Raw genomic sequence first — 10,315 nt, forward strand, 5'->3', positions numbered from 1 at the left:
GCTGCAATCAGTTTCCTGCTTATACTCAAGTGCCCATAGCCACCCACACCCATAAGCAACGCTTTATTCCATCAACAAATATTTATAGAGCAGTTGGAAGGTGCTGTGCTAGATATTGGAGACACAGGGATGTATAAGGATCAATATGATTCCTACCTTCAAGTTACAAAGTACCTGTTATAAAGGGTACCCAAGTTCCTTGGGGACCACATGCATGCACGTGTGTGGTCAGCAAAGTCTTCCTGTTAGAGGTGATAACTCGCTGAAAATTGAGAGGGAAATAACTTACAGCCGGGAAAATATTGAAAGAAAGGTAGAGGAGAGAGAGGAAAACGTTATCCAGGCAGAAGGGAACATATTATCTAAGCCCCAAAATGAGAGAGAGTTAAGATCTGTTAAGGTAAAAAAAAAAATGGTGTCATATTAAAGGATACTTCCAACAAATCTAATTCCATCTGTTGATCAGGCTCAGCTCTATGACCTGGTCATTGGTCCCTTGGTTTAGTTTATTTCCCTGTCTGGGATCCTGGCTCCTTTCCAGCATGGACATCTAAAGTGACTGCTTCCTCAACTTTTTGGCTTCAGAGTTCCAGGTCCCAGGCCTTCAGTTTCTTAGTATTTGTGATTGTCCAATCCCTTTCCTTGTAGCCATCACCAATTCTTTAGTAGAGCTGACAATCTCAGGGGTGATGGTGGTGTAAGTCAGGGACCCAAATTTCTAAAAACCAAAACACTGTACACATAAAATGAGAGGACTGAAGATCGTAGAGAGACATATCTGCAAGCAGTTAAGTTGAATGTCACTATGGTACTCCTAGATATGACTATGAAAGAAATGTGTGTGTTTAGGTTCCTTCTATGTAATGTGCATTGTACATTCATTTTGCAAGCATACAACAGAAAGCCCTTGAACACAGCACCAGTAAATGTACATATCAAAACCTAAATGGCATAATGTAATCTTAAACAAGAGGTGAGAATTAAATTGAAAGAACGAGACCCCCAAAAAAGAGAGAAAAAAAGAGAAACTTGTCAGTAACAAAAAAACATAGAGTAAAACTTTAATCAACATCAGAGTTAATCACCTCATTTGGTAACTGACAGTTCAATGAAGTTTCTGTTTTAAAATCATGGGTAAAGCAGACTGCCAAGTTTTATTTGTCATCTGATATAAGTTCGGCTATAGTCCGAGATGGTGGAAAACCTTTCTTCTTGGATTTTACCTCTTTAATCTCAAATGAAAACTGGCACTCCATCTGGATAATGTCCAACGTGACACATTTTGGGAGCCATCAACTACCTAGCCTTACAAATCAAGAACACTGATTAAATAATCAAGATTTCTGAAAGCCTTGAGGGAGCTACACGTTCTTTGCATCAGTAATTGCCATTCTGTTTGTAGCACAAGATGTTTTTGAGCTCTGGATGAAAACGTGTGTTTGGCATACTGGCACTGAGTCTCTTATTTGAGGGTTTGCAGGAGTTTGACATCCTTAGAAGTAATATGATAGCAAATATGGAAATTGTGAGAATAAAAAATGTCTTAAACTAATGAAACTTGTCACTAAGAAAATGAAACAACATAAGTAATTATTTGGTTATTTATTTTGAGGGTAGAATAAAGGTAATGATATATTGCTGAGCATCCAGTAAAATAAAAGTCATTATTGTTCTTTCTGATGATGTGTTGTATACAACAAATACCGACATAATTCCTAATCCGCCATACATAAATTAAAATATCACCTCTCCCTTATACTCAGGAATGTAAAGATGGAAAATTTTCCTCGTGACACATGGTTAAACATACCTTCATTGTGATTTAAAATAACCACTGCTCAGATTAGCAAGACATTGATTAGAATAATAACTGATTTTCCAGAATTGCGTGCATGAAGGAGTAATTCTTTCATTTGAGATGTCAAAATTAATCCAGAAAATATCAATGAACATTATTAATGTTACATTCAGCTTTGGCCCTAGGCAAAATTGTCAATTTGGTGAAGTTATTCTTTGCCATTTCTCAACATCCCTTTGAAGGATTTTATTTATGCTGGTGTTAGATCATTTATTCATTCAACAATTTTTTATTGAGAATCTACTTGATGGCAGGCATCATTTCCGGTGCTGGAGATATAGCAACGAAAAAGACAAACACCTTGTATATATGAAGCTTACATTCTGAGAAGTGTAGTGGAGTCAGACAACTAAAAATAAACCTAAATAAGTTAAAAAAGAAGTTTATGGATAATAGTAAGTGTAATGAAAATAATAAAACAGAATGATATGTTAGAGAATATGTGCAACTCTCTCAAGTCTAGTAATCAGGGAAGACCTCTTTAATGAGCTAATCTTTGAGTCAACTATGAGAAAGTGTGGGAAGCACCATTGCAAATAGAAGGCAAATACAAAAAGCCCAAGGCTATGGCACTGCAAGTAGGGGCATGCTTGGAGTTTGATGGCCAGGAAGAAGAACTGTGAAATTAAAGTATAATTTACGAAGAGAAAGTCTTATGAGGTAAGGCAAAAGACCCAGATAGGAGCTTTTTGCTTACATTGGCTGTAGCAGGCTGTGATAAAAATTGTATTTGAAAACTGATGGTTACCCATTGCAAAATTTTCCTATCTGCCTTTTTTCTTCCCTCTCTCTTAGAATTTCCATTCTCTTGTTTCTGATAGTCTTCTACTATTGCAGCTCCCCTGTTGGCCTCTTGGCCTCAGATTTTTTTTTTATCTCTTCTCATAAAATAAATTTTCCAGCTTTCTATTCTCTCAGGTACCTGCTAGGCAATTTGTAAACTAATCTGATAAACCAATATGAACTAAAGCATTCATAGTTACTGTGACTTGAAATGATATCCCTCTAAGATAGCATCTTTTCTTTAAAACAGCCTGTATTATCTCGACTTCAAGGGGTAAATGCTTTGGAAATTATAGCTACTTAATACACACACACAAAATTTAAGCAGCAGCTTCTCTCCCTTCATACAAAGGAATATACTTGATTGTGTGAACTCTTCAGTTGAGCTGGCTATAAATCAGTAAGTGTTACTGTCACCCTTAGTTTTATGATCACTATGGTTTATTAAGACACTCTTAGGTACCAGGCACTATACTAGATATTTTAGATACTTTCATTTAATCCTCATTACCAATCCCATAAATTCCCAATTTATAGATGCACTAAGTGAGGCTTAAAGACTTATCTGCTGTGTAACATATTGTAAACTTATGATAAAAATAAGGTCTAGAAATATATAAGACAATCAATAACAATTTGATGAATAAATGCATGTTTGGAATAAATAAATAAGGCCATTCAGCCTGGGAGTTAGTGGTAGAGCTGTGATTAGATTCGGCATTCATGGGCTTAGAAGCCCATGCTTCTCTATACAGCAATGCCTTCTTCATTTAATACATGATGGATTTGATTTTCTGATCCACAGTTCAGAGGGTGGTTTATTAAAAGGCAAGGGAAAGTCTTCAGTCTGTTAAAGGATCCTCCCCTTCATTTCTCTGGTTCCAGGAAGGAATTTGCTATATGTCCTGGGGAAATCAAGCTAGTTTGATGACTAGATTTATGATAATAATGTCATTTCCTTGAGACCAAAATTTGCCCAAAGGTGTTTACAGGGAACAAACACATACACTTAATGTGAATGGGAAGATGTCATGTGGACACAGAAGCATCCAGCTCTCGCCTGCAGTCAATATCTTGAACCAAGCAGGTCTATTTATGGATGATGGGCAATATCTTGCAGGTTTCAAGAAAATACCCTTCTGATATTTAAGAAAGTGATAAGAGTTATCTTTCAGAAATATAATTTGATACTTTATTTTAGTGAGATCTTCATATCTCCATCAGAAGTTGAGCCAGTGCCAGAGTCTTTAAAAGAGAAACAAACAAACAAGGATGTGGCTCTGATTCATCCTTTTCTGAAATCATACTGAACTCTTGAATGAGTCCTCTCCTGAAGAGAAGATGCTTCTATTTGCATTATAAACCTAAACTTAGGGAGAAATGAGTGTTTCCCAAAAAATGCTCTTGTAAAGCATTTCATGCGTTTCTTTCTTTTTTTTTGAGTCAGAGTCTTACTCTGTCGCCTGGGCTGGCATGCGGTGGCACACTCACGCCTACCATAGCCTTGACCTGCTGGGCTCAGGAGATCCTTCATCTCAGACTTCCAAGTAGCTGGAGCTATAGGGGTGCACCACCATGCCTGGCTAATTTTTCTTGATTTATTGTAGAGACAAAGGCTTGTCAAGCTGTGTAGGCTGGTCTCGAACCCCTGGGTTCAGCCAGTCCTCTCTCCCCAGCATCCCAAAGTGCTGGGATTATAGGCATGAGCCACCACACTCAGCACATGTTACTTTGTTGAAAGAAAATGTTCCTCAACCATATATGTTTAGGAAATAAAGTGAATTAAACTGACCTCATCACAATTTACCAAAAAAACACTATTAAATAATCTAAGAGATCACAACAACCTATAAAACTTTGTTTATACAGTATACATTGTATTAATTTGGCCACAATACACCAGAAATACCTTTGGAAAATGCTGACTTAGGAGCTTCAAGTGGTTTATGAGAGGTAGAAAAATAAAGTTCTTATGTATAGCTATCATAACCTCTAGTGACTTGTGGGATAATTTACAAGACTTTAAATTGGAAACATCTTTGGGGTAATATGTGCTATTCTTATGTATGGCAATGTTATGTCTGACTCTCTAACTGTAGGCAGTGAAACATGGCAGGAGTGAACACAGGCTGTGAGTCAAGTCTTACCACACAACTACCACCTACATGACTTTGTATGGCACTTACGTTCTTTGAACTTGACCTATAAATAGTACTTAATCCAAGGGAAATTATGGATGTAATGTAAACAAAGTGCTTAGCATTGTGCTGGGCAAATAATAAGTGCTCAATAAGCGTCACCTGTTTTACTTTCTTCTTTTCTTTTTTCCCTAATGCTTCTTATGAGTTTGTATAGAATCTTTCACACTGTCTTATAGAGCCCTCTTCTTGTCAGGGCATGCATTTGTAAGAAGGCCAAGTGGATATTAACTATCTCATATACAGACCTCATTAGTGCAATTCACAAACCAAGACCAGAGTTTTATGGAGACAGAATGCAGAATTATTTCTTGCAGTGTTACCCACATTCTTCTTTAGCTATAATATGCAGTTAAGTGGCACTTTGAAAAGCTATTAGCGCAAAAATCACTTATATTAAAACTAGTCTTAACATTAAAAATCACTTTTCTATAAAAATTTGTGAATATCTTTTATGCTGTTACTAAAGCTACACAGGCCTGTCCCTTTAGAAACCAAAATAGGTCTCATAAAATAATTCCTCAAGAAAATGTGTAGTATGACATCATGGGCTGCTTTTTACCACAAATACACAGAAGCAATTGCCAAACAAACACTTGTGTTTACCAGATATGCAAGTCATCGGTGGAACTACAAACAAGTACTTTAAGTTAACCACAAGACATTTGCTGCTCATACATCTGTAAATCGCAGTCATAAAGGAAACATTTCACTGAAGGTTTATAAAAAGATATTGCACTTCAGTTCATAATGACTTAAGCAGGATTTTCTATCCTATACTTTAAGTTGATTACTAATTTTGGAAGCAGAACATGACAACAGTTATTATTAGTTTAGGGTGACTATAATTATTAATCTTATTATTCCTCTGCTCCAATCTAACGGTGTCCCATCTCATTCAAAGTACAGGTGACAGTCCTTGAAAGGGACTACCATGCCCCCTGATCTCATGTCACCTCTCTCCTCCTCCCCACTTACTCACTCTTCTACAATCATCACACCATCCTTCTGGTTCTAGGAATGCTGGTTCCTCAAGCCTTTGTCTTTTCTTTTCCTTCTCCCTCAAAGTACTGTCTTCCAGATACTCACAAAATTGGTCCCCCACCTCCTTCAAGTATCTGCTAACATGTCGCTGGACTACTCTACATAAACGAATATGGGTTTCCCCAGAATTTCTTCTGTGCACGTTTGTTTTATATTTCTCCATAACACTTAATACTATCTGACACACTCATTCCTGCTCAGGAGAGTTGATCTACTACATTTTCAAGAATTTTGCCAGGTGATTGTTAAAACATTAAAACTTGAAATTGGTCATGCTGGGAAAATTTACACCATGGAAATTGGCAAATGCTACCAATCATTGCTTTTAGTTTTTTGGAGAGCTGGTTTATCAAAACACCACAAGACTTAATAAATATTTGCTTGTTTATATATTATGTATTGTTCACAAATAGTGTATAGACTCAACAAGTACAGGGAGTTTGTTTTGTTCACCACTGTTTATCTAGTGTCCTCAACAGGGTCTGACAAAACACAGAAATTTTGAATGAATGGTTGATGAGGTTATTACAAATTAGGGTAGATTAAATCTTGTGAAGGATGACATTGATTCTTTCATTCATTCACTAATTTAATCATTCAATACATATTTTTGAGGGCCTATGTGCTAGGTACTCACACTGTTCTAGGACTTGAAGATATATTAAGAAAGAGAAACAGTCCCTACCTTCATGGAACTTACATTTTTGTAGGGGAGAGAAAAACAGTGAACTAAGAGAAATAAACAAACATGGTAAAAGCCCTAAATTCTGATATTAGTATTTGTAAGGAAAACAATAGTTCAGATATTGGTAATTGTTAGTAAAACACAATAACCACAATAAGGTAATGAGTAGAGAGGGTTTAGAGGAGGAGTTTATCTTCCACATAGATAAATCAAGTGCAACATTTCTGAATGTTTGAACTGAGATATGAATGATACTGTTAAGGCTGCCAAACTCAGATCCAAGGAAAGAACGTTCCAAGCAGAGGGCACAGCAAAGTGCAAAGACCCTGATGTAGGAAAGAGTTTGGTAGACTCAAAGAACAGATAAAGGGTCACTAATCTTGAAACATATTAGGTTAGGATAAGAATAGGGATAGATAAGGTGAGAAAGGAAGGCAGGGCCAGACCACTCAAAATCTTACAGGCCAAAAATCTCTTAGAGAGGGATATAATCTGATTTAAAATGTACAGAAATCATTCTGGCAATGGAGGATGGAAAGTGACCAACTATAAGCTATTCCAGTGATTCAGCACATGTACTTCAAAAATATGAAATGTATGAGTGAGGAGTATAGATTTCAATGGGTCCTGACTGTTTTTTCTTTTTCTTTTTCTTTTTTTTTTTTTTTTTTTGAGTTGGAGTCTCATTCTGGCACCCAGGCTGGAGTGCAGTGGCCTACTCACAGCCGTCCCCAGTGTCGACCTACTGGGCTCTGCAATCCTTCTGCCTCAGCCTTCCAAGTAGCCAGAACCACAGGCATACTCTACCACACCCAGCTAATTTTTTATTTATTGTAGAGACGAGATCTCACCAAGTTGCCCAGGCTAGTCTTGAACCCCTGGGCTCAGGCAATCCACTCGCCTCAGCCTCCCAAAGTGCTGAGATTACAGGCTGAGCCACTGAGCCCAGCTGGTCCTGATCATTTTAAAGATAAATTTAATTAAATCTTCCATGACATAAAATCTTTGGTTTTCACACATTGTTCAAGAGGAGATAAAAAGGTACACTTTTGGTAACTCTTATTAAAAGGAAATGCAAACTTGAAATCCAAACCAAAAATGGAAAATATGAGAAAGGAAAATCATAGCCAAGCTCAACTAAGGTTTTATTTGCAAAATTATATTGAAAATATTGGTATGCCACATAAAACAATGTGTCAAAAATACATTGTAACCAGATGGAATTTCCCTCAAGAATTCATGGATGGTTTAACACTTGAAAAGCTACTAATATAATTAAATATGTTAACAGGTTCAAAAAGAAAAATTATATGGTCTTCTCAAAGGACACAAAACAATTTGATAAAATTAAACAGTCATTCCTGAATTTTAAAAAAGAATACGGAAAATCCAAGATGATATCATTAATATGATGAGAGTATGTACCAAAAAATCACAGCAATATCTTAATGATAAAGGTTAAAATATTCATTTTAAAGTAAAGAAAAAGTTAACAATTTCCTTTCTTCTCCTTTTTATTCTATATTGTATAGGAATTCTAACTAGTACAAAAAAATTTTTAAAATATCTATAGGGAATGGAAAGATAGACAATATTTTCAAGATAATCTAAAGACAAATTATTGAAACCCCAGTTATATACAAATGCTAACAATGGTCTTATACAAGAACAATTAGAAAATATAATTCTCAAGGAGATACCATTTAGATCTAAGAATAAATGAAACAAAAGATGGCTTACATTTTTTTTTAATATATATTTTTTATTTTAAAATTGTGGGGTACAGTTAAGTGTTAGGTAGGACAAATATTCATTGTGCAGGTACCCTTGTTGATGAGGTGTGCTCGCCTTTCCTCATACAGATATTGACTACCATTAATCCCACCTTCCTTCCCCTCCCTGTCCTCCCTGCCATATATCCCACCACTGTCAATCCTTTTCTTATAGTATTACGGTAGTTGTTTAAGGTCCACTTATGAGTGAGAACATGTGATTCTCAGATCTTTGTTTCTGTGAGAGATCACTCAGTATTATAAACTCTAATTTCATCCAGGTTGCTGTGAAATTCATGATATTGTTCTTTTTTATGGCTGCGTAATATTCCATTGTGTATATGCACCACATTTTTTTAATACAGTTCTGTTTTGATGGACAGCATGGTTAGTTCCATGATCTTGCTATTGTGAACAATGCTGCAATAAACATATGTGTGCAGATAACTTTTTTATAGAGTGATTTGAGTTCTTCAGGATATATTCCCAGTGGGGGATTGCGGGGTCATATGGAAGGTAGACTTTTAGAGCTTTTAGGAATCACCACACTGATTTCCACAGAGGCTGTACTAGTTTACACTCCCACCAACAGTGTAGAAGTGTTCCCTTTTTGCCAAACTCTCTCCAGCATCTGTTATTTTTTGAGTTATTGGTAATGGCCGTTCTGACTGGAGTTAGATTGATATCTCAGTGTAGTTTTAATTTGCATCTCCTTGATGACTAGTGAGGTTGAACATTTCTTCATGTATCTGTTGGCCACTCATATGTCTTCTTTTGAGAAGTGTCTGTTCATATCTTTTGCCCATTTTGTAATAGGGTTTTTTGTTTTTTTCTTTTCAGCATGTTTAGGTTCCTTGTAGATCCTTGATGTTAGGCCTTTGTTAGTCATGGAGTTGGCAAATACTTTTTCCCAGTCTGTGGGCTGTATCCCTGCTGTCTTGATGGTTTCTTTGACTTTGCAGAAGCTTGTCAGTTTAATGAGGTCCCACTTGTCTATCTTATCTCTTATGGTTTGTGCATTTTGGGTTTGGCTCAGGAATTGGATGCCAGTTCTAACTTCCATAAGAGTGTGTCCTGCATTTTCTAAAGTTCTTATGGTTTGAGGTTTTACATTTTGGTCTCTGATCCATTTAGAGTTAATTTTTGTGTATGGGAATGGATAGGGGTCCTGTTTGAATCTTCTGCATGTGGTCAGCCAGTTTTCTCAGCACCATTTACTGAATAGGTTCTCCTCTCCCCAGTGGTGGGTGGTGGAGGCTTTGGCGAAGATGCATTGGTTGAGAAATTGAGGTTTGCTTCTGGAATCTCAATTCTATTCCATTGGTCTATATGCCTATTCTTGTACCAATACCAGGCTGTTTTGATTATTGTAGCTGTATAGTAAAGTTTAAAGTCCGGTAGTGTGGTACTTCCTGCTTTGTTTTTGTTGTTGTTGTTGTTGTTGTTGTTGTTATTTTCTTTTTTTTTTTGCTGAGGATTGTTCTGGCTATTCTAGGTTATTTGTGTTTCCTTATGAATTCCTGTATTGTTTTTTCTAGATCTGAGAAGAATGTTGCTAGTAATTTGATGAGTATTGCATTAAATCTGTAGATTGCCTTAGGTAGGATGGACATCTTCACAATGTTGTTTCTTCCAATCCATGAGCATGGGATATTTTTCCACTTTTTTGTGTCATCTTTGATTTCTTTGAGCAGTGTTTTGTAGTTTTCATTTTAAAGGTCTTTTATGTCTCTGGCTAGGAAGATGCCAACGTATTTCTCTTTTTATGTGACTATTTTGAATGGGATTGTGCTTTTTATTTGGGTTTCTGTTTGTTTATTATTGGTGTAAAGAAATGTAATTGTCTTTTGCACATTTATTTTATACCCTGATACTTTGCCAAAGTCCTTTATCAGTGCAAGGAAGTGTTTGACAGATTCTCTTGGGTTTTCAAGGTATACAATCATGTTGTCTGCAAAGAGAGATAACTTGACTT

Source organism: Carlito syrichta, unplaced genomic scaffold (assembly GCF_000164805.1).
Source record: "Carlito syrichta isolate Samal-C Ts95f unplaced genomic scaffold, Tarsius_syrichta-2.0.1 Scaffold314060, whole genome shotgun sequence".
NCBI lineage: Eukaryota > Metazoa > Chordata > Mammalia > Primates > Tarsiidae > Carlito > Carlito syrichta.